Genomic DNA, 26,338 nt, shown 5'->3' with positions numbered 1-26,338 from the left:
ACCCCCAGAGGATTTATGAGTAATGCTACTTTAGTCACGACAGTCTTTAATTTTTTTTTTACTTTGATTTTACTCAGGGAACTTTTAGCTTTACTCATCTTTAATTACCTCAATTTCATGCCTAACTCAGGCACAGAAGAGATCTGTTTGTAATTTCAGATGAGAGAAAATGAAATTCCCCTCAGCAAAGTCAAATGTTAAAATTCAAAAGGAAGAACAATGTACCAGCTCACTGACAAATATCAACTTTACCTTCCAAGGTAATTGAGTGGTAATGCAGTATTGAAGAGCTCAAGTTTTATTTTGAAAACATAACAAAATCCAACACAGAAAGAGTTAATGTTAAAACCAAATCTCTTTGTCTCTTTTTTATTGTGGTAAGAACATCTGACATGAGATCTACCCTCTCAACAAAATTTTACGTATGCCATATGATGTCAGTAAGCACTGAACACAATGCTGTACAGCAAATCTCTAGGACTTAATCAGTTTTCTTGCAAAACTGAACTTTATGCCTGAACAGCCACTCCCCCATTTCTCCCACCCCTCTAGCCTCTGGCATCTGCCATTGACTCTCTGCTTCTATGTGTTTGATAGTTTAGATGCCTCATACAAGTGAAATCACAGTTTCTGTCCTTCTGAGACTGGCTTATTTCGCTTAGCATAATGTCCTCCAGGTTCATTCATGTTGTGGCAAATGGCAGGATTTCCTTTTTTAAGGATACACAACATTCCATTGTAATGAGGCACATTCTCTTCATCCATTCACTGCCAGTGGACACAGGTTGTTTCTACATCTGGTCTATTGTGGATAATGCAATGAACATAGGAATGCAAATATTTTCTTTGAGATCTTCATTTCAATTCTTCTAGCTATAGATCCAGAAGTGGGATTGCTGGATCATACGGTATTTCTATTTTTAGTGTTTTGAGGAACCTCTATACAGTTTCACATAGAGGCTGCACCAATTTACACTGCTATCAACAGTCAGTATGGGCTCAATTTTCTCTCCCATCCTTGCCATCTATTGTCATCTCTCTCTCTCTTTTTTTTTTTTTTTCTAATAGCCTTTGTAATAGGTATGAGGTGATATCTCATTGTGGTTTTGATTTGCATTTCCCCATGATGAGTGATATTGGGCATCTTCTCATATACCTGTTGGACATTTTCATATATTCTTTGGAAAGGTGTCTATTCAAGTCCTTTGTCCATTTTAAAATCAGGTTCTTTGTTTTTTCGCTACTGAGCTTGAATTTACTGGATATTAACCCCCATCAGCTATATGGTTTGCAAACATTTTGTCCCATTCTGTAGGTCGCCTTTTCATTCTAATTGTTCTGTAGGCAGTACAGAGGATTTTTATTGTCTCTTAGAAGGTGGAATATTCAGCAGATGTTAATATTTTTTCTTCAGTTCCTTGTTTTTCAAATGTTCACAAAAAGAACAGTAATTATTTTATAATTGAAAAGAAAACAACAATTCAAACTAATTAACAAGCCAATTCAATGAAGCCAAGTGGAATGGCAAATATGGTAGGTACTTAGCCTTGATAAAGGTTATTTGAGGAAAAAGGGAAAATTTGGACTTACCTTTATGGTTATTTATATTAATTATGTTCATCAAATTCTTCCCCTCTTCTACAATTTATATGATGTTGATTAAGCCAATGACTCAAAGACCAACAAGCCACTTTCTGAAGCTTTTGGTAAATTTTAGTTTGCCAGCTTAATTTTCTAAGGTTGGGAAAGGAAATAATGAGAAAAGGGAAATGTGCAAAAAGTTACTGACTTTTGTGCATTATGGATGATAACATTTAGCAGTTTCTACGAGAGGCAGACACAGAGGCCATATTTTGCATTTTTAATGCACTCTCTACATTCGTTGAAAAAAGCTAGTGTAAACAGATGCATATCCCTAATGAGGATGCTACAACTGATATTGCTTTTTCTGTGAAAACTCCCAAATTTTATACAGAACACAGGAAAAAAATAGCTGAAGGCAGAGACATGTTCTTTTTGAGAACCATAGCTAAGTTTTTCTTTCATTCCTGAAATATGAGTCAGATTAGGATCACGATATTGATGACTAAGATCATGAATAAAAGAATGATTAGCCCACGTGGAACTAAAGATGTCAGTGCAGGGCTGCAGGCTTTATTGTTCCAAACTTAAGAGAATGATGGGCACAGAGATATTCATTGTAGAAGATTCTACACCAAAACAGTGACATCCTAATTAGGACATGTCTGCCTTCTATTCTTGTGCTTTTCTGTGCACTTTGTCAGTGACTTTCAACCATGTTTTTTAGCTATACAACAACTCAACCTCAAATTCTCAAAACTCCTTTTTATCGTCTTTAAATATTTATGTGGCATTCAACACTTTTTGGAAAGCTATGAGTCCCTACATCAAACCAAATAGAAAGTTGTGAGCTAAAAAATCTGGAAACCACTGTCCAGGGGGATCAATTCCAAAGGTAATACGTCTTCTATAAATTGGAAAATCACCCAGATGAACTCATTATTGCAGGCCGAAGTGATGCTGGTGTCAGACCACAGAAAATATTAAGGATAAAGGGGATTATAGAGGCACAGATGCAGTGAATCATCCATATTCAAATGAAAGCATCTAACTTGTGTGTAATTAATAATTTTTGAAGGGGTGGCATGAGGTTTGGAGATTTGTGTGTGTGTGTGTGTGTGTGTGTGTGGCTTCTGCCCTTTCAATGTTTTCTGCAACCATCTGCCATTAAGTGATGCTTAACTCTCCTTGCCATGGCTAGCACAACCCTATCAGAATTATAAAATGATGCATATCAAAATAAAATATAAGATAATGATAAGAATTATAAAAGAATCCAGTGTCAAGACTCAAAGTTGAAGATGTCATAAAATTTCTAATCTGATGCTAACAGTCAAAATCTAGAACTTCACTCATTTCTCTGTGCCCAGAGAGGTGAATTCCATGTCGTGGAACATCCCTGAAGGGCTCAGGTAAAGACCGGGTGCATGAAACCAGCATGCCTCCCTCTCCAGCAGCCACATGGAAATCCTTGGATGCTCAGGGGCCTTTTGGTAGGGCAAAGTGGTGGTGGTGGTGAGGAGAGGAGAGCCTGTCTGGAGAAGAAGCTATGTCAAAAGAAGTCTAGGCCAAGAATCCAGACCCAGAGGCAGTATTGGAGGTTCTAAAGGGAATGCTGTTCCAGGTTCCGTGGGGTTATCGGTACTGAATAGGTCACACCTTGGCCAGCTGACTATGTGTGTGCCCTGGAGGAGAAGTTGAACCTGTGTAAGATCATCAAGGGGCCACACCTCCACACACAGTCTAGAGCCCAGGAAAACGGTATATCTCATTTACTCTGCTGGCGTGGGCCCGGGACACAGATCTCTTTCTTAGCCAAGTAACGCCGAGGTGGGGCAGGAGTGGAGGGGCAACAGGCATCTTTCCAGTGCCAAAATCTCTCTCCATGTTGGGGGCGACAGTCTTTGACACATGACCGCATGTAGATAACAGATTTAGAATCATTATAACCATACTATGAAGACAATATGAAATGAGAATTATGGTTTAATAACTGGTTTACTTATGCACCATAATATAGAACACCACCTAGTTTCTAATATTTACCTCATTTTCCCCAAAAGACTGCATGTAAGATATAGGTATGGCTTACAGAAGAATAAAATATTCTTATATTCCATGTAACTGCCATCTAGCTTAAGAAATAGAATATACCAAATGTTGTGATTTTTTTCTTTATAGTATAAGTATGGTATCAAATAGGGTATGCTCTTCTCTCACTCATGGAGTATACTCCTAAGAGAGTGACCGCTATATCAAAGAGTTGTGAAACATGACTAGGGAATGAGAACTGTTTCCAAAGAAAGTTGTCCTGATCTCCACTCTGACTGGTATTTGAAGGGTGTTCTTGTTGCCTCACGTATTCTCAGATATATATGTATTTTTTGGTTTTCTTGGTCTGTAGGAGGTAAGATGGGATTTTACTGTCATTTTATTTTGCTTCTCCTTGACTGCTAATACAATTAAGCATCTTCTAATTTGCTTATGAACCATTCATGTTTCCTCTTCCATGAACTGCCTTTTGTTCTTTGTCTTGCTTTGACTTTTCATGGTTGATTTACAGAAGTCTTTGTTATGTTCTGGTTTCTCATCTTTGACAGTTGTGCATTTTGCAAATAACTTCTCCCGGTTGGAGGCTTGTGTATTTATTCTCCTTATGATGTCTTTGATGATAACCAATTCCAGATATAAATGTTGACATATTTTTCAATTTTTTCCTTTATGTTCTGTGCTTTTGTAAAAGGTATTAACAATATCTTTGTGAATCAAGGGCAGAAAGATATTCCCCTGTATTGTCTTATAAGCATGTTGGAGTTTTGCTTTCCACATGTTATGTCCATCTGGCACTGAATTTTACGTATAATGTGAGTTATAATTTATGGGGTGGTCTTAATTTTTTTTTTCCGTCTGTAAAATCAATATACTAAACAGTCCATCTTCCCCCACTAATCTGCCAAAGCAAATACTGAGTTTCTATGTACGTGTTGGTCTGTTTCCAGGTTCTCTCCCATTTCTCTGTTTTATTTACCTATTCATGTGTCAGGTGGCACTTTCTAAATTACTATGTCTTTTAAGTATTGCTGCCTCATAGTCTAAGAGCCAATCTTCTTGAGAGGTGGTTTCCCCCGCCCCATATTTTTAACTCCACATTGAGATGTTAGTAGTAGTAGTAGTAGCAACAGTCAATGTTGTTTAGTTTTCTTTAGTTTTTCCCTCAGCTTTACCAGTTTTTTCTCAGCATTATCCCTTAAATTTTAGACTTGCTTCAAGGATCATTTTCCTTCTTTCTGAAGCATAATTTTGGTAGTTCTCTTAGTGATGGTTTGCTATTGATAAACTTGAATTCTTATTATTGTTACTAATGCCTCAAAGCATCTTTTATTTTACCTTCATTCCTAATAAAAACAATCATTTTTCTGAATATTCTAGAATGACAACTATTTTCTCTCAAGATTTTAAAGGTTTTTTTTTTTTTAATATTTTTCCAGTTTCTGTTGTTCTTGATGCAATGTCAGTTTAATTGTCATTCTTGTCAGTAATTTGGGACCATTTAAAATTCATATTCACCTTGGGCTTTTGGGTCATATAATTACTATGAATTACAGCTTAAAATTTGTATGGGGAATGTCCACGTTTATGTGGTCAAGCAGTGTCCATGAAGAGAGTTTATTTAGTTTATTTGTCCCTATCTATCTATCTGTCTATCTATCTTTCAATTTTACCTGGAGCCGAAACTGAGGTAAATATATTTAGTTTTCCTTTAAGTTTTTACCAGCTTTTTGCTCACTGATTTCCACTGGGAATGCCAATTTTTGATTGTTTTGGTTTCCAACCTAGCCCATAGGATTGACTTCTGTGCACACAGACCTTCAAAACCTATCTTCTCAACCACAAGGGGTTTTCAGATATCCCTGTAATAAACATTGGCTCTAGCACCTATTTATCTTTCCAGATTTATGATTCCTTACAGCTCTGGTCTCTGGTGATTTCCCTAACTTTCCCAAAAGCTCAGTCATGCTTTTAAAGAGACAATGTTTACACTTTATCAAGCATTTCAGACACCCTATACAGGGAATGTTTCTTCAGATACAAATTCAAATGGGGTGTAGGAAGCAGAAAACTCAGACATTTTCAAACTCTTCTTCGTATCCTTAAATACGCCTTCAAACTCTTAACATCCTTCAAATTTTTATCCATTAAAGAACTGAAAAACTTCCTTGTTAGTTATGGGACCACAGGCATCTTGTTTCATCCAATCATCTCAATTCAATACCAAGTCAATCTCCCAACTGCTAGTCTTCCTAATCTTTACAACCACTTATCTTGTTTGCTCTTACATTTACTTCTGAATCATTCTACTTTCTTTCCCCTTGGATATTATTTTCCTGTGTTTCCTGGTGATTTTGAGTGTGATTACTGGAGCCATCAAATGAAGATCAATCTATTCCCCTAAAATAGCCTTGGCTTGGCATAAGAAAAATGTATCAAAAAATGTAAACCTAGCAGATTTCTTCCTGAAGTCTACCTGGAAGAAGATAAAGCACAAATTCTTGGACTATGATAGGAAATGGGCCTGTATTACTTTTGTTTCTGGGAAATTCCCATCATGGCTCAGCGATAACGAGCCCAACCAGTATCCATGAGGATGTGGGTTTGATCCCTGGCCTTGCTCAGTGGGTTAAGGATCCGGCATTGCCGTGAGCTGTGGTTTGGTTTGCAGACGCAGCTCATATCCCGTGTTGCTGTGGCTGTGGTATAGGCCAGCTGCTGTAGCTCTGATTTGACTCCTAACCAGGGAACTTCCACATGCTGCAGGTGCGGCCATAAAAAAACAAACACAAAAAAACCCTTTTGTTTCTGTATCTTTTTGAAATGGCACCACTTTTATAGAATGCTCTCTCCTCCTTTCCCTCAGGCCTTAATTCTGCCACTTCTTGGGACTGGCCAAGTGGTGACAAAAAAGTAATAATGTAGAAGACAAACAGAGCACTAAGCTTCCAAGAGGAATAGAGCGGTGTCAGATAAGCAGTACCTGAGGACATATCCGAATACACATGCATGGGCAGAGCTATATAAAACATGGGCTGGACAAGCATAGCATAAGCTCTACAAAGCAGAGAGTTTTGATGGTTTTATTTCTAGTTCCTGGCATGTAGTAGGTATTCAATAAATGTTTGTTGAAGGAATTAAAAAAATGATACTCAATTGGAACTTAGATTATTATTATGCTTGTTTTAATAATAACAGTACAACATCATAGTCAAAATTAATCACTTAAGGTAGATTCACTTTTAAAGTTTATTTTGTACAAAGAACTTCAGGAAATTCATAATGTATTATATCCTTAGTTTTTTTGTTTGCTAGTTTTTTTTTATCATCACCCATGCCTGAAGTGAGCACAGTCACTGAGGCTGTGCTACCTGAAACAGACATTAATATTTATGTGGTAGCAGCTACCAGAAGAGCAGACATAGTGCCCCAGGGGAATAATTCACTTCCTTCGGATCAGCCTTGCTGCTCAGATCCTCATCAGAGCTGAGGAAATGCCCCAGAATATCTCATTTGTTTATTGCCACTCAAAACCTCTCACACTTTCCCTCTTTCCTTCACTTCTATTTTTTCGATTATTTTTGCCAGGGTTGCTATCACTCTAACCTTTAGGTAAGGCAGGTGCTAATGAATGTATTATTTTTTTAATCAGCTGAAGAGGTTGTCACAATCTCAGTGTACATATAACTTCCTTTACTTAGATGTTTTTAGAAAGTGGGCTATAATGGTACATTGTTAAGTTTATGATGGCCGAATAAAAACACAGGTTTTAAGTGCATTGGGGGGTTACTTTGTTAAAAAAAAAATCCCACATTGAATTTTGATAAACTTTAAAAGTTACCTACAGAATTATTTAGAACAGGGAGAATAATCACCCTTTACTTTTAAAAATTTGGATTTTCATGGACATGTCTGTAAAATAAACTAAGGAGCTTTCATTTGTGTTTAAAGGGATAGCATTCCTATGTGTGTCATTTAAACTTGTTAAACGATATTTTCAAAAGAAGCCCTAAAAATCCTGGATTCCTACCCTGGTTCAGGTGGTTCTAAGACAGGATCCCTAATTCAGATGCTTCTTGGGGTCAGGTAGGTAAAATAAATGAGTGAAGCAGGCTAGTTGTAATGCAATAAGGAGTATTTCAGGCTGTGGCAAACTGAAACGTATTTGTTTCAGGTTAAGAGTTCCCATCAACACTTGCCTTGTAAAAAAGTTAGTGACTACTGCCAGATATTGTTTTTCAAGAAAAGCAAAACCTGGAGTTTCGCATTTGTAGAGCATAACAAACAAAATCACAAAATGGGCAAAGATGCTCAGGCTCTTCACACAAGAGGAAACCCAAAAGGACCATAAACTTTGGGAGATGTGAATTTATTGAAACAACAATGGATATCCTTTGGTCCCGCTGGTTCTACAGATTGCTTAGGAGTCCAGCAAAGGGAGCTAGCTGTCTTTCACTGCTGATAACAGGGCAAACTGGCACAAGCACTTTGAAGAGAATTTGATGATATTCAAGATGAAAGATGCACCTACTGTATAACCAGCAGTTCCACTTCTGAACTAGAGAAAGCCACACACATTGGTAAATGAACTGTGTGTGAATGTTTGCAGCATCCTTGCTGGAAACAGCATACATCAGAAACAGACTTAATCTCCTGCATAAAATGTTTGAGAAAATAAGCTACAGCAAATTCTTAAAATGTGGTACAGTATTCTAAAAAATGACTCTAAACTATATGAAACAATATGTTAAAAATATACTACTAAGCAAATACAAACCAAGAGATGTGGAAGGCATTGTACAGGTTGTACAAAAAAATTTTAAAACCTGGAAAATAATATTATGTGGACATAGATAATTTAAAATATGTATATACATATATAGTACCAAAAAACTGCCTTTATACTTAAAGATGAAAAACCTGCATAAGAATAATAAATATTGACTTCAAAAGAGTGATGGTGGCCTTTGGGGGGAGAGAGAATGTAATGGAGAAGAGAGTATAGGAAGGTGACTGCCTAACTGTAATGTCATAGTGCATAAAAAAAAGGGAAAGATTCAATAAAGCACAGAGGGTTTTATAGGAATTTTCACTGTATAGTCTCTATATTTTAAGTAAATCTAATAAAACATTTCATTACAAAAACCAGTGACCACAGGGAGCCACCTTGGTCAAATACAGGAGAGTGTCTTTCAAATCCGCCAACTACTCTGCCTACTTTTTTTTTTTTTTTTTTTTTTTTTTGTTCTTTTTGCCTTTTCTAGGGCTGCTTCTGTGGCATATGGAGGTTCCCAGGCTAGGGGTCTAATCAGAGCTGTAGCCACCGGCCTATGCCAGAGCCACAGCAACACAGGATCCAAGCCACATCGGCGACCTACACCACAGCTCACGGCACCACTGGATCCTTAACCCACTGAGCAAGGCCAGGGATTGAACCCGCAACCTCATGGTTCCTAGTCGGATTCATTAACCACTGTGCCATGACGGGAACTCCTGCCTACATATTTTTAGTCTCTTCTCTACCTCTGGGGTCTGTCACAACTTGCATTCTCCAGAGCTTTGTCCTGCAATATCATCTGTCTTCTGCACTAGTTCCCTACGTGCTTCAATGGATTTAAAAGCCATCTATATGCTGATGATCCTCAGATTTAATTTTTTCAGCCAGAATGTCGCCCCCTAAACTCCAGACTCAATTATTCAGCCATCTACTTAATGTCTCCACTTGTATGTCTGTGAAACATCTCACGTATAACACATCCATTGTACAACCCCTGGTTCCTACCTCAAGGCTGCTCTCTGCACCTTCCCCAGCTCAGTAAACAGCAACTCCACCTTTCTGCTTGCTCAGGCCCCAAACCTTGGAGTCAACTTAGAATTCTGTTTCTCTTATACTTCATATCCAGTCAGTCAGCAAGTTACATGATCAAACTTCAAAATATATTCTGCATCTCACCACTTTTTTTCACCACTTCCACTGCTACCACCTGGTCCAAACCAATAGCATCTTTTACCAGAACTGTTCCAAAAGTCAACATATCAGCTTATTTCTACTTTTGCACCTCTTCAGTCTATTCTCAACACAACAACTTTTTGAAATGCAAAACCTATTATAGTGTGTGTTAGGTATGTCACAAATGTACCCAAGCTCTCCAATGGCTTCTCATCTGATGAGAGTAAAAGCCAAAGCCTTTTTGTGGTCCACAAGGCTTACAGGGCACAGCTCCTCTTCATATCTTTGTATTTTTTCCTACCTCCTCCTTTTCCTCTGCTATAGCCACTGACCTCACCACCATTCCTCTCCAAACCCAAGTCTGGTGCCAGGACCCAGAGGCCTCAACCTTCCCCAATCCTTTTATTCTACCTTATTTGTCTCCACCGTTCATCTACCATCTACTTCTCTGTCCCTCTTTTTATTATATGTCTTTCCTCCTATAATTTAAGTTCTACAAAGGTAGGAAACTTTGTCTCTTGTTGATTGCTATATCCTGAGCACCTAAAATAGCATCTAGCACATAGTAAGCACTTAATAAATACTTATTAAATAATTTAATAAATGCTGAATGAAAAGCCTTATAGGGAGAGTGAATAGTTGATACAGAATTGAAATTTTAAAAATAATCCAAATATATTGGAATTATGAGGATCAAATTTTTATGGATATTGTAAAGATCTGGATTTAGATGAAAAAGATCAGTTGTACAGGATGGGGGTTACTTGTTTCCATGTTTGTTCTCATGTTCCCAATACACAAATTAGCATATTTAATTGATCAAATATTCAACATCTGTTAACTTGGACGATATAAAAACGTTAATATTGACAGACTGCATTTGGAGTTGGGTATAAGAGAAAGCTAACTAATAACACCTACACACACAGGACATATTTTTATTCCTTGGGGAGAATAAGAAAATCATACCTGAATGTCTTCTATTCTTACCATGGGTCTAATTTATACTGAAATGAGATACCAATGTAATGTGTCTTCCTGAAAACATCTAATCATTTTTTTTCCTCTCCTTTTGAAGAATTAGCAGTATACTTTAATTTTACTGATATTTTAAGTTGCAAATATGACTCGCGAGAAAAGTGCATAAACAGAGATCTTAACAAGTTTTACTGAAGACAAGTTCTGGTGAATCTCCCTAATATACTTTTCCTTTCCTGTGTCTACTCCTAGTCTTCCAGGCCTTTTTTCAAGTCTTTTCTCCTTTATGTTAGTGTGTGTTATCTTTCTTCATGAGTTAATCCCGTCCAGGGAAGGAGCTACATGCTCGTTTAAGGAGGGTTTAAAACTTCTTTCTTTCCCTCAAAACCTTCCTCCTGGGCCTTGAACATTGAAAGAGCTCAATAAATGTGTGTTGAATACAGGGATGAATGAAAGTGGAGTTGTATTAATAGATGGGAAGGACACAGGGAATACATAAGCCCCTGCACACCCCCCAAATAATGAGATGGAACCACTGTAAGTGTTAAAATAGATGAAGACAGATTGTGTGGTAATCAACCATCCCTTCCCCATTTTTTAATGCTTAATTTAAGAATGGAACATTTGATATTGAAATGTTAGACTTTATGAAGATGTAATCATTAAAGTGAACAAGTTAATGAGGCAGAGAAAGAATGAGACAAGAACAAGGCTTTCATAGCATCTTTGCATCAATAGCCAGGCCATGATGGGAAATGCTCCTGCACCTCAGGAAACGAGGAACTCAATCAAGCGCCAAACCTTATTAAATGGCTGCAGTCTAATATGATAATTAAAAGAACATGGCTACTTCTTTTTCTTCTTCCTTTCTGAATTGCCATTTTCTTTTGCAACTTCTCTTGTCTCTGTGATAAGGGGAAACAAGAAGCCAGACCTCAGCTGCAGCAAGGGAGGAATCTCCTCAACGTGTCCATACTAGAGTAAAATAGCTTTATAATGCCTATATTTCATTACTGCTTTAGGTGCAGAGAAGGGGCAGATAACTCAAAAGCACTCCCTGCTTTGCCAGCTAAAGCTAATATTGGAATTTGATGGATCTTATCCCCACAGAGAAATGGTGCAAAAAAACTGCATTGTCTGTTCAGTCCTAAATCCCTCACACTTGTAGAATGTTCTCTTCTGAAGACCTCATGCCCCATGAAAGCCCTGTCTGTGCACATTTTGTGAATGAATACTGTTGACCATCGTAAAAAGTAGTTCCGTGGCTGAAGATCTCAAAGTATTAGCAGATGGGAGAAAATATAACTATGTCCTGAATTTTACTAAGTGGAAGGACACAGTCACCAAATTAAAAAAAAAAAAAAAAAAGCTTTACAGATATCTTTAGTGCCTGGGCTTCTGACTGAAGTTTCAAGAAAAATCAAAAAATATTATAATGAATGAAATGTAGGGCAGGTAGCAAATATTTGAAACCACATAAATAAAAATACAAGATTGGTTATTATGCAATAATACACCTAATAATTGTTTTGTAACTCAGAACTTCATCATCAAATTCATAAGACCAAGGCAAACCTTCCAGTCTCATTCACTTTTGGATTATTCGCCTTGACCTTTGTGTGCCTCCTTCTACTTTCTGAATTTCTCTACCAAAGGCATTTTAAAAGTTTATTATCTTTCAGACATATTATTCATTTCTAGCTAAGTCAAAGAGAAACAGAAACAGAGAGGACATCAAATCAAGAATATAAACGAGACAGTCCAAAAAGGAGGATGTCAATTAATAAGAAAAATACACTTAGATCTGATTGCAAATTAGAGAGCAATCCAGGTGTTCACTGATACGAATTCAGTGGTATCATTTATTTAGTAATATGTTAGAAGTTCTGAGTGTAGATACTATTTGAGGAGCTGAAGATACCAGCTCACACTCAAGTGGGGGCTATATCAGCATACACATCAAAGCTCAGGGCTGGGGATAAGCCATGGTGGTTGTATGTTAGATACTGTCATGTAACAAAGCACCTTAAAACTTAGTGGCTTTAAACAGCTATCATTCCCTCCCTCTCCAAGAGTCATCAGGATGGCTGGGTGGTTCTGCTAGTCATTGGCACTCAATCATGTCAGCTTCAATGTCAGCAGGGTGGCTTTGCTGATTTGGGGTAGACCCTTTCTGGGACCTTGAATGGGATAACTGATCTCACCTGGCTCTGCTCAATGCGGGCTCTCATCTTTCTGCAGGCTAGCCAGTTCTGCTGAGAACAAGAGATCCTCATGAGATGATACAAGAAGGGGAGCAACAGAGAAAGCCAAAGTGTCCAGGGACTCAGCACAAAGCTAGCATTCTGTGCATTTTCTTCTCCATTCTACTGGCAAAAACAGATCAAAGGGGCACTCAGGTCAAGTCAGAGAGGGGAGAAGTAGATTCCACTATGTGAAAAGAAGGGACTGCAAAATCACATGGAAATGAAGGTGCGCAGAAGAAAGAGCGAAGAATTGGGGACACAGAATGGTTTTACTTGGGGATGGGGACTGGAAGGAACATAAGGGTAGGTCAGCCAGCACGAAGGCACCTGAGAAGGTAGGTAGTGCTAACTCCTAGTGCTAAGCTCTACCTTTAGAATAGTGAGCCAGACTCATTCTCCTTTGATTACATTATGACTCAGGAGGATACCTACCAGTAGTTTTATTCATTATTGAATATTAAAATCAAAGGCCTTTAATATGCAGCAACAGTATTGTCCAAATTGAAGCCCATCTGTGCATCTGTGTAGAAGTTTTCATAGCATAATACAGAGGCAATTTTAATAAACCTGTTATTTTTTCATCTGCCCCAAAGGACTGGCTGAAACTTCAGCCTTATCTTGAGGCCTCTTGGAACATACTAACTCTTTTCTCAATCTACATCTTTTAAAACTAGGCTGGTCTGATCATGGGTGATGCAGTCACCAATTATAAAGAGCCACCTACTGCTGTAGTGCAGCCCACAGTGTCTGTCCCCAAGACACAGACCCCTTTTCACCCTCCTACCCACCTCAACAAGATTTCTGATAGTTCCATCAGCTTTTATATTTTTTTGATCAAAACCTAAGTATGATTCCAGTTAACTCTGTCCTCAGAAGTGCTCCTGTTTGAATCCATTTTTCCTTCTCTTGTCACAAGTATTAGTGGAAGAAAATTCATAAATGAGAAACACAATCTGAGTGGGCTTCCAATGTGTCGTTCAGATTCTGAAAGGAACTTCAGGGACAACCGAACACTGTAACTGCTTTTGATCATAGGCTTAGAAAGCTGTTCAATTCCTTCCTCTACCCACTTACCAATTTTCTTTTAGTTCCAAGTCCCATCTCAAATGCCAAAATATTCTCCAACATTCTTTGCTGGTTGAGGTGAGGAGGCAAGGGGTCTTAACAGAGTGTGGCTTCCAGAAGAATCAGACAAATCTGGGTTTCAGTCTTGAGAAGTTGTTTAAACCTCTCTAAGCCTTGGTTTCTTTCTATTCAAACAAAGTTTAAAATTGTATCTAAGATTGTTTAGAGAATTGAGTGAGATAGGCCATGTCCCATTTTCACCTTCAGTCTTCAGTACCCATGAAGACTTGCAATTATTAATGTAGAATAATAACTCACTCAATCTTAAGATCCACCTTAAAAATAAATAGAATGTGATACTACCTCGACTTAACTATAGCTCTTCCTATTAGTCAAATACTCTTTCAAGCACTTTCAATATGTTATCTCATCTAGTACAAATAGTTTCTATGTATTAACCCATTTAATACTCACAACAGTACCATAAGGGAAATATTTCCATTATCACACCTTACACATAAAGCAACTATGGCACAAGAGGTGAGATGACTCAGTTGAGGTCACATGACTAGAAAGTTGCAGGGTCAGGATTGAAACCCAGGTTGTCTGATTCCGAAGACTCTATTCTCAACCATGATGTAATGTGGCTTCTGGAGAGAAACTCTCTTTCAGGGAAGGAGGTTGCTATGGTTTCTCCAGTGGTTACATAGCTCTAATTAGATGTATTGCTTGTTGACTGAGTTGGGTATTTCAAACTATTTTCCTTCCTTCTTTAGAATGTAAAATCTTCAGGGACAGAGACAATGTGTCTTGTTTTCCTTGTGCTATAGCACACTGCTCTGTAAGCTACAGGTCCACAGAAGGTCTTATTGTCTGGCTTTCTCTGTCTTTCATTTTCCCAAAGGACTTTGAGGAACCATAAGTGGGTCCCAGGAGCTAAGAGTTAAAAAGGTCCCCAGGTTTGGCCTCCTCCACCCCTTTGCAAAATTCTCATTAAAATGTCTCAGGCAGCTAAGCATTATCCATGTAGAGGAATAGCAGCATCCCGAAAAAGAGCACATATCTTTATAAACTTCTGAAATGATGGTGCCCACAGCTGCCAGCTTCCTGCTTGGTGCTGAGCCCTAATCCCACCCATACCTCCACTTGCCACAGCCCGCAGGTTCCCTGGACCAAGGCTCAGATGGCTCAGAAAGCTGACGGGTGAGAACAACCGGAAGGGAAGCCAAACAGAGCTCAGAGGACTGCACTAAGCAGTCTTTTCTGATCATTAGAATACTTTTCATTTGAAGATTTTTAGAAAGGTTTTTAAATTATACTTTGTAGGCAAGCAAAATGTCCTTCATAGAAGTTCGGGGACACTGCAAGAGGCAGTGTAATATCCCCAGTTTAACAGTTAAAAGGTTTAACATGAAAACAAATGCTATCCCAATAGCTCTACAGAAAATAAAATGCATCATTTAAAAGAAAATTTTTATAGAGTCAAATCTTTCCATGTTTGGACTGTTCACTCTAACTTATAGCATGTAAAAAGTGGAATATATTCTTGAGCACTTGAGTTACACTCTGGAATTTTCAGCTTGTTTGGCTGTCCTGCTTGGCAGTTAGGGGAAGGGGGGTTCATAGCCAAGCTCTACTTATCTAGGTAGGTGTGTGACCCAGCAAAATTACTTAGTTCTCTCTTAACCTTAGTGTTTTTGGTCTGTAAAATGGAGACAGTGGTATTTCTACCCGTTAGGATTCTTTTAAGAATTAAGTCAGAAGTGACATACAAAGCCCCAGCACTTAGCAGTTCCTCAATTAATGTGTATTTATATATAGTCTGATATGTAGATTCTGATCATTCGCTAAAATATAAATGCCAGGAAGAAGGAGACTTTGTTTCCTTCACTGATATACCAGCATGTAGAACAGTGCCAGGCACACAGCAGTTCAGAAACTGAGCAAGTGTTTGAAACAATTTGAGAAAATTTACAGCAGGTTTGTAGTGAAGACTGAATCATACTCTATGTTAGCTGAAGAGAGGCAAAGTTGCCATGTAGAGTTAAATGTATCAGTATTACCTTAGAGCTAGTTTCTAGTTTGCACCGCATATTAATTTTGTCTTTTATTGCTTTTTCCTTTTCTCCCTTACTCTCTCTTTCTGGTTTTCCTTTGCATTTCTTATCGATCCAGTGTGTCCAAACTGTCAGCCCTTATCCTCCTGTAGGGATGGTAGTCCACTTTGTCTGGCTAACTCTCTTTACAGATATTAATGTCACAAACTTCTGGGTTAGAGGGAAACTGGCTCATTTTCTCATCAGGTAGAATTTTTAGTCAGTGGTAAAGAAAGCTTCTTTGTTCCTGCTATGACCTTTGAGTCACAGGTGCTCACAAGGAGGATTTGAAACATCTCAACAACACAAACTTATTCTCCAAAATGAACTGCATGCATTCCCCAGGAAAATTGTAAAAGGTATATTTACAGGTCAGTCTTGACTCCTACTTATAATACAAAGATCAGCAATCCAATTTTAAGAAAATAGAAAAAAAAGGCTGGTATCAATGTAGAAGTTTTACAAACCCAAAAAATGGAATTTGTGGGTATGCAGTCATATATTATTGAAAGTTAGCAATAATTCCACAAGAAAATCACATATTTGTTCAGTTTAGAGAGGATTTGAAGTACCCTTCATGAGCTGAGCCTACACCTGAGCCTGCTTTTATGGAAGTGAATTGAATATTTGAGTTTGCTAGGCTGTTCCAACTCCCTGAGAATCTCTTAAACCGGTGCTCAGGACACCCTCAGATTCTTAGTCCTAGCCATTCATATGCTTATTCATACATATTCTTCACTCAAGGCTGGAACAGGAGGGGAAGGAGAGCCAAGAAGACCTGGTCCTTAACCTGAAGGCACTTACACACTGATGTATCCTAAGCTTTAACAAACATTTGGCTATTAGAAAAGGGCTAAATGAGAATCACTGGACCTTAAGGGTGAAACAATTACACAGAAAGCTTTGTGGGCTGAGCAGTAGGAGGAGAATTTACAGACAAAGTAGAACTTGAATCGGGACTTGAAGGTGGTTAGGTCTGAGAAGACAATAGGAAGGCACCAGCTGGAATGCCCTAAGGAAGTAAGTCCCAGAACAGTAGGGGAGGGAGAATAGTGGGAAACAAGACTTTAACAGTCTAGACAATGGGTTGGGGTCTCTTAGGAGTTTTTTCAGCAAAGAAATAATGTGCTAAAAGCAGTTTATTCAATAAACAGCATCATTTTGGGCAAGCGATTTTGTCTGTGCTGTGAGGGAAAGAAAGCTGAATGAGTCAAACTCTTTGCTCTAGAAAGGCTTAGATTTCATCAGAACCTGACTAGAAAGTCCTGTTTTAGAAAGATGTGTTTGGATGGATACATGTGTTTTAAATGTCCACTTTAGCAATGTTTTGAAGAAAGTTTATTATTAAATAAAATGTAAAACCTCTAAAAGCCTTCATTAAAAATTCTTCTCTGCTCTTCGTTCAAGTCCACTTCAAACTCGATTGCAACACTGACTGGCACAAAATATCTGTGGTTCTGAAAGCTGTCTCCAAAGACATGCATTTAATCCTCTCCATTTTCAGAATCCGTGACATGAATTCTGAGGGTAGATATAATTTCTTGACTTAGATCCTCTTAGCCTGATAGCTTTTTTTTTTTTCAAGATGCTCATGCCAGTTCAGGCTCGGACCTGCCAGGATCTCTTACCCAAAGCAGACACTAACATCTGTTGTTTTCACTTGGGATGCCTCACATTGTACAAGCCATATTAGTTGTCAAGACTGGACAAGTGACTCACCATACTTACCTTTCTGCTAGCTTCCCAAGTTATGCGCCTGATATTAAAATGTCAGTTCCTTGACCTTTGGAGGCACAGAGGAGCCTCAGAGGATATTTCCAGTATTTGAAAGCAAGGTGTGAGAGGCTGGTCCTGGAAATAAATGTTGCCTGCAGTTTAACAGTCTTTGGGGTTACTGTAGTACTGTTTTTAAAAAGCACTCTGTGTTCTTGGAGGTTCAGCTGAGCAAATTTAGAGTACAATGCCAATTAATGTAATCATTCCTTAGAAGTACTGAATTTTCAGTGATAAGAGGTTTGAAAATAAGTTATTTTCCTTGGAATGATGTACTGGACTCCTTGGGTATATATATATTTGGGGAAGTGCCCTTAAAAGTGCTCTTTAATCTGTTGCAGAGAAGCTTGTTTTCTCAAGAATGCCCAGGACTCTGGATAGCATTATTCTAGGGACATCTTGATGAATAGGAAAACATTTTTACATCCCGCAAACTTGAACTAATTAAAACGAACACGGTTGTGGCTGGGTGAAAGGCAAATGCAATTTTAAATAGTGATTAGCAAAATTTATATTCCTGGGTAAAAAATGAATATGGTCAAGGAAATGAGGCTTATCAAGTCTTTCCACTTGCCTCACAAATCTTCTATGAATTAATAATCACTGACATTTTTATGAAACAATGTCATTCTCAGCACAAGTCTCTGCTTTCTGTATTATGACCGTCTTTATAAAGGCTTACCTCACAGTGAGAGGAATTAAAAAGAAGTCTTCACAGGACTCTTCAAACAATTACCAGGGAAGCAGCAGAGGGAAATAAAGGCCCAACTTATTCTGCCCTGAAGAATTCTGGCAATTGACATAAAAGTAATGTGAGTACATTGAGAAGAGAATATAAACGCCGCATAATTAGAGAAAACCCAAACTAGATGAATTATCAGGGAAGCCTCTGAACTGGAGAAACAGGCTCTGTGACAGTCATTACCTTTTAAAAGTCTCTTATTAGATTAAGGTAACACAATTGGAGTTTTCTACATCCACTAAGGCTCAATAAAAAAAGCACGAAAATGGAACAATGTAAAACTTATTTGTCCATTAGTATAAAAGCAATTTGAGGCAAAAGTACATCTCTGCTACATTTCATTTTTGAAGAAAGAAAGATAAACATACATTTGAAGTTTGAAACTCAAACTAAAAAGCAATCTAGAGGAACTTTGTGATTAAAGATTCTTTATTAATCACAATGAACGTAACTTCAATATTATCTTCAGACTCTTTCTAAAGTACTCTAACCTACTTAGAGTCTTTTAGGACTGCAGTGATAAAGCAAGCTCTTGAGACTAAGAAATACAGGGTCTTCCTCCAATGACTTCACCGCTCCATAAATATGTAAGAGTTCTGTTCTGGTACCCTTGGTTCCAAGAGAGAAACTTGAACATCAAAGCAAGTAAAGCAACTAATTGCCTGCTGATATATTATAAGTGGTAGTAAGTATAAGAGAAATAATAGCAAAATGAGTGAATCATGAGAATTGAAAAAGGTCTCCCAACAATTTTACTAGTGTTTATGAAAATCATCATCATGTACATTGCTTTGGGGCAAATCTGTATGTACTTTTAAACCTAACAGATTAATACATTTAAACCAAGAGAAATAAAATGACTTAAGTGTGGGTTTAATAGCACTCAGGATGAGAATCCTAGTGTTCCTGATTTGGAGTCAGAATTCTTTCTATAATAACAGAGAGGTGTTGAGTCTATCATCACAACTATATCTCCAAAGAGGAAAGTGCTGGTGGCTTTAGGGCAGCATGTACCTCCACAAGCATGTATAAATAAAAGCCCAAGTGTCCAGATCCCTTCCTTGAAAAAGCCTGGTAAGCATGGACTATTTGCTCTTGTTTCTGCTCCCTGAGAACTATGCCACACGTCCACATGTAATAGAGCCACATTCTCACATGAAATGGTAAAAATATTGGCAAACCATATATCTGATAAGGGGTTAACATCTAAAGTATATAGGAACTCAACTTCCCAATGGCAAATAACAACAATAAATAACAACAACAACCTCATTTGGCTGGTTCCTCAAAAAACTAAAAAGAGAACTATGCTACCATATGACAGCACAGTCCCACCTTTGGGTATGTATCCAAAGGAAATGCAATCAGGATCTTGAAGAGATATCTGCACTTCCATGGTCATTTTATCATTATTCAAGATCTGGAAACAACTTTAGTATTCACTGACAGATGAATGAATTTAAAAAGTGATATATATCTATACACACACACACACACACACACACACACACACACACACACACATATATATGGAATATTATTCAGCCTTAAAAAAGAAGGAATCCTGCCATATGTGACAACATGGATGACTCTGGACATTATAATGAGAGAAATAAGCCAGATACATGGACAAAGAGTCCATGATCTCATTTATATGTGAGATCTAAAAAGCCCAAGCTCATAAAAGCAGACAGTATAGTGGTGGTTGCCAAGGGCTGGGGGTGGAGAAATGAGGGGATATCAGTAAGAGGGTATAAAGGTTGTCATGCAGGATGAATAAGTTCTGAAGACCTAATATACAACATGGTGACTACAGTTAATAATACCATATTGCACACTTGAAGTCTGCTGAGCTCTTATCACAACACAAAAACATTTCAACTATGTGAGGTGATAGATATATTAATTAGCGTGGTTATGATAATCACTTCATAATGTACATGTATATCAAAACAAAATTTGGACACCTTGAATATATACAATTTTTATTTGTCAAGAGTACCTCAGTAAAGCTAGGGGAGAGTTCCCGCTGTGGTGCAGAGGGTTATGAACCCAACTAGTATCCATGAGGATGTGGGTTTGATCCCTGGCCTCACTCTGTGGCTTGAGGATCTGGTGCTGCCGTGAGCTGTGGTGTAGGTCAAAGATGCAGCTTGGATCCCATGTTGCTGTGGCTGTGGCATAGGCCGGCAGCCGCAGCTCTGATTTGACCCCTAGCCTAGGAATTTCCATATGCGCCATGTGCGGACTTAAAAAGCAATAAATAAATAAATAAATAAATAAATAAAGTGGGGGAGGGGAGAACAACTGCCTGCCTTCTATTTTATACTTTTGAGCATTTAGCATAATATGTGCCAAAAATCTGCTGGAATCACCAAAGGTTCCACAGCAAATCAGAATATCCTAGCAATAATGTTAACAATTGGTATTTCTAGCATCTGAAATCATTATTTCTGCCTCTGAAGGATAATACAGGAATGATGTCCATAAAGATGAAGCTGAAAGTGCACAAAATATGTTAATATAAGTATATTTCATGAAAAAAGGCATCTAATTAAGGCATGGGTATGGAGCAGTTTGCTTTCAGCTGAGTTTCTAACACCTTTATATTATAGATTCAGACATGGATGTAAAGTTCTAGTGTTTATGTTAAAGTGGATCTTGGATCTACTGTGGCTAGAAGATACAAGAAAGATGTTATTTGAGGCAAATAGGAAAAATTAAAAAACACTACAGATCAGGTAAATTATGGTTAATTACCTGTTAATTATTTTTTCCAACACACACTGTGCTAAGAGCTATTCATTATATATGAATTGGGCACTCAATAAAAATGTGTGGGATGGATGAAAAAGTGACTATGCCTAGGAATCATCCAGAAGAGTGATGTACTTAGACTGAAATGGGGGAACTAAAAGAAATAAGTAGGAAAGGATAGTTATGCCATGAAAAGGAGAACTACAGCAAGAGGACAGATACTCCCCATAAAAAAAAAAACCATTCACCTTGCAGCTGGTGATGAAGGACAGATTCTACAGAGGAAACTTTTAAAATAATGTCAAATAAAACAAAACAAAATAAAATAAAATAATGGCATGGCCAAGTATTCCCCATGCCTGAATTGGTGCCTGCCATATACTGAATGCTCAATTGATTCCAAATCTCTGTTAAAGCACAAGACACTTAATAAATAGTTGCTCAACAAATAAACTGCTCTTTTGGGAAGCTGTACCACTGCCACCTCTGTCCTAACTGCATTTTCAAAATTATACTATTTCCAGTAAGAAGGTAGCCTGTGCCTGACGCTTCAGCCAGGCAATGAAACGTTACAGAAGTTCTGGCATGCACAATGTGTGATCTTTTCAGTCATCATTCCCTCAAAAATTCATTCAAAACTAGTATCTTCTCCAGGTGACCTTTCCTTATCTAAACATTAAGTGACCACAGCAGACCATTATTGAAAAACCACTCCATATCAGCTACCGTTCTAAATGTCACATCTATAAAATCTTAGGCTCCACTCTTGCCAGGTGGTTCATATGCACACTGAAGTTTTCTTTTTTTTCCTTTTTATGATTTTTATTTTTTTACATTGTAACTGGTTTACAGTGTTCTGTCAATTTTCTACTGAACAGCAAGGTGACCCAGTCAATACATACACGTATACATTCCTTTTTTTCATAGTATCTTGCTCCATTGTAAGTGACAATATATAGTTCCCAGTGCTACACAGCAGGATCTTATTGCTAATCCATTCAAAAGGCAAAAGTCTGCATCTATTAACCCCAATTTCCCAATCCATTCTACTCCCTCCCCTCCCCCTTGGCAACCACAAGTCTGTTCTCCAAGTCCATGATTTTGTTTTCTGTGGAAAGGTTCATTTGTGCTGTATATTAGATTCCAGATATAAGTGATATAATATGGCATTTGTCTTTCTCTTTCTGACTTACTTCACTCAGTATGAGAGTCTCTAGTTCCATCCATGTTGCTGCAAATGGCATTATTTTGTTCTTTTTTATGGCTGAGTAGTATTCCATTGTGTATATATACCACATCTTCTGAATCCATTCATCTGTTGATGGACACTTTTAGGTTGTTTCTATGTCTTGGCTATTGAATAGAGCTGCAATGAACATGGGGGTGCATGTGTCCTTTTCAAGGAAAGTTTTGTCTGGATATATGCCCAAGAGTGGGATTGCTGCGTCATATGGTAGTTCTATGTATAGATTCCTAAGGTACCTCCATATTGTTTTCCATAGTGATTGTACCAGCTTACATTCCTACCAAAAGTGCAGGAGGCTTCTCTTTTCTCCACACCCTCTCCAGCATTTGTTATTTGTGGACTTATTAATGATGGCCATTCTGACTGGTCTGAGGTGGTACCTCATGGTAGTTTTGGTTTGGATTTCTCTAATAGTCAGTGATGTTGAGCATTTTTTCATATGCTTGTTGGCCATCTGTATATCTTCTTTGGAGAAATGTTTATTCAGGTCTTTTGCCCATTTTTCCATTGGGTTGTTGGCTTTTTTGCTGTTGAGTTGCATAAGTTGTTTGCATATTTTAGAGATTAAGCCCTTGTCAGTTGCATCGTTTGAAACTATTTTCTCCCATTCTGTAAGTTGTCTTTTTTTTTTCTTTTTTTTTTTTATGGTTTCCTTTGCTGTGCAAAAGCTTCTCAGTTTGATTAGGTCCCATTGGTTTATTTTTGTTTTTATTTCTGTTGCCTTGGGAGACTGACCTGAGAAAACATTTGTAAGGTTGATGTCAGAGAATGTTTTGCTAGTGTTCTCTTCTAGGAGTTTGATGGTGTCTTGTCTTATATTTAAGCCTTAAAGCACACACTGAAGTTTTAGAAGCACTGAATTAGTTCATTTAATTCTTTCAACAGCTTTCTGAGGTAGAGAGGGTGTTACCTCTGAAAAATAAAGCAATTTTTAAGCAGAGGAAAGAGAGGCATTGAGAAGTCGAGCTACATAAGGATACATAGCTAGAAAGGGTCGGAGCCAAGATTCAGACACAGCAAGGCTGGCATGGTACCAAAATCTTAACCACAATACTACTTTTCTTTGTGATAGTACCACCATTAGCAATGACCCTAATAAAAGGAACAATTACACCTCTCAACACTGGAAAGTTAGATGAAATCTAAGAGTTTCCACCATGAAGATGTTTGCTATAGCAGAAAGGACATAGGCTTTGGAACTACACAAACATGGATTTTACCTACCTGACCTTGTACCAGTCATTTATTCTGTGTTTCCTCATCTGTACAAGTGGACTTTAATTTGCCATACTGTTGTAAGAATTGAAGGTAATGTATTTATCGTGACAGGTATCTGAAAACAAGAATGCTCTCCGTAAGTGATCCTTCTACTGAAAAGTATCTGCAATTTTATGTTTTCTTAAGTAGCTTGACACCTATGTGAACACCTTTCAGAACAGTTCTAACACCCTGAGCAAATATCCAAACAAAACCTATACTTATTTTCCCCATCATTTTAACTAAAAGAGAAATTACTTTTAAAATTTTCATCAGCTTTGGTTATTATAAAGATGTAAACTTAGTTATTTTGAAGAGCAGATTTGGTACAAAAATACTAGTCCTTTTGCAGAAGTAGGTCAAGTACAATGAAGGACTAAAGGTTTCTATCAAATTTCCAGAGAAATTACAAGAACTCAGGTCACAAGATGGACCTGACCATCACGTTTTACCTTCTCTTCCTGGTAATCCTTGAACAAGGATGACTTAAAAAATACTACTGTAGGTAGGTCTAGAATCAATCTGGGACATAACCAATATTAATTCTCTATCTGAATGACAAGCAGAAAAACCTATGTAACATCCTGGAAACTTTTAAGAGGTAGGAAGCAGAGCACACTTGTCCTCTCTTCCCTTTTGGTCTCTGATTTCCTCAGAAAAGATGTGAAATGCAGCCACTGAACTTTGAATTTTCAAATTCTGTTTATAGATTCTTTCTTTATTTGGTCATGGTGATGATAATTGAAATGGTAATGTAGGGTCCTAGCTCACAGCACAGACCCCACCTCATTTCTGTCTTACTGTCTTGCTGGGTATAGGGGAAGGATGGAAAAATAAGCCCTTAGCCCCTAAGGGAAGGGATTCTCAGCCCTTAATTCAGTTATCAAAGCCACGGAGCAAAATGTTAAGGTAATTGGCCCAATCTAAAGCTTATAATCTATTTTTCTTTATCTCCCAACTGTTTCCCAGTACTATTAGGTCCTTACGCCAAGGTTTCCTGAGAAATAAAGCAATTATATTAATGTTGTCAATCACTGCTGCCAGGCTGATCAATGAAAACATTGTTAACCTTACTAATTAATTGCTAGCAATCTCCTAACTAACTTGAAGAAACTATTAGTTGCATAAAACTGATTAAGGAAGTGCTCTAAGTGACGTTTATAATGTGCAATTTGCAAAACAAAAGATTTCAATTCCTCTTGAAAATAGGATCTCTCAGCTCTAGGTGAAAAACAGTAGCCTCTTCTATTTGGTTTTGGATGAGAGTATATATTTCTATTGAAATTATCATTCAAGGCTGCGGACACTAAATAAAACTGGAATGTTCATGACAGATGTGCTATTTGTGTATAAGTTATCTGAATAATTTTGATCTGAAGGAGTTAAGGTAAAGGCAGCTCCTTCTCAGTCCCCATCATAGCTGCATAGTCACCTGGGTCACCTGACTTAGGGGTTCTGGTTTAATAATAGCCAAATGGGCTTCTTTACTTGGGATTTTGGGGAAACAAAGGAATCATTTAAATATTCCTTTAAAAGGTTGGTTTAGCATGTCATGAACTTTTTCACTCAGGTTGAAGCACTACTTGGGAAGGCAAACTTGGTTCTTTGACTGAAACCATCAGTCAAGCTATTTAGTTGGAAGCTTATGGGGGACTGTAAGCAATCTGAAGTTTACCTAGTATCGCTAATATGGCAATTTTTTTTTAATGAAAAAAATATGACACATGAGTTTAAAATGCTGATTCCTGGGCTGACCCACTAAAGTCTAGTTCTGTAGGTCAGGTATTAGGAACAAAAACCTGCATTTGACTATGGTTTGTGCTCTGAGAATCAAGACTATGAACTTGAATCTAGAGCCCAGTCTCCTCTAGACATTAAGCACTCTGACCCTCATTAAATCCTAAACTCTGAGTGCTGAGATCTTTTGAACACTAGACTCCAGAAGACAGGATGACAATGGGGGTTGGCAGTTCCTTCAGGAGGGAGTTTTGGGGTTGAGCAGGGCTAAGAGTGGTAGCAGTAGCAATAACCACTATAAACATGGAGAATGCCTCAAGTTAGCATTAAGCTGGTGACTGCCTGAACAGAAGGCTTCTGGCTTTTGTGGGTTTAACATTCATAGTTTGCAGATTATTTCATGGATACCTCAAATACTCATTTGTAACTCTGTGAAGACAGGAAATTGAATCCATGTTCTGGAAAGCTGGTGTAAACATAGGTCTTTTAGCTAGGAAGTAGGCAAAGCCCTACAACCAACATCTTCACCTATTCTCACAAACTAAGTCTTCTAAAGGGATAAGAAAAGTTTTGCTTTTTAGTATCTACAGTACAGCATGTCTGGATCATTTTTATTTTATTTTGTTTTCACCTTGTGTTTCTGAAACAAAAGCCAATTCTTTGTGCAGTGATGCTGTACAATAATCTATGAGTTTACGATGGTCAAAGGATCTGGTCCTTGTGAATTTTTTTTTTTTTTTTTTTTTTTTTGTCTTTTGTCTTTGTTGTTGTTGTTGTTGCTATTTCTTGGGCCGCTCCCGCGGCATAGGGAGATTCCCAGGCTAGGGGTTGAATCGGAGCTGTAGCCACCGGCCTACGCCA

General features: G+C 37.9%; 1 long non-coding RNA gene across 50 annotated transcripts in view; it reads right to left on the bottom strand.

Moving 5' to 3' along the window:
* Nucleotides 1–26,338, bottom strand: part of LOC102163402 (uncharacterized) — a 204,980-nt gene that overhangs the window by 49,114 nt on the left and 129,528 nt on the right. For 11 of the 50 annotated variants that reach the window (XR_014815804.1, XR_014815805.1, XR_014815809.1 and 8 more), the window contains one exon: nucleotides 18,421–18,527. The exons of 3 other annotated variants lie outside the window; for them this stretch is intronic. This is a non-coding gene — a long non-coding RNA (uncharacterized LOC102163402). Of the gene's footprint in view, nucleotides 1–1,179; nucleotides 1,418–1,590; nucleotides 1,735–9,980; nucleotides 11,464–14,640; nucleotides 17,817–18,420; nucleotides 18,528–22,032; nucleotides 23,396–23,707; nucleotides 23,817–26,338 lie in introns of those variants that run through there. 36 more of the 50 variants (XR_014815816.1, XR_305535.4, XR_014815822.1 and 33 more) reach the window with 19 other exon arrangements.

Source organism: Sus scrofa, chromosome 9 (assembly GCF_054392235.1).
Source record: "Sus scrofa isolate SSC_HxYL_T2T_F1_AM1 chromosome 9, Sscrofa_HxYL_maternal_Yorkshire_Landrace_v2.0, whole genome shotgun sequence".
Classification (NCBI taxonomy): Eukaryota; Metazoa; Chordata; class Mammalia; order Artiodactyla; family Suidae; genus Sus; species Sus scrofa.
The sequence above is the reverse complement of the archived record's forward strand: the minus strand, read 5'-3'. Positions and strand labels throughout refer to the sequence as shown.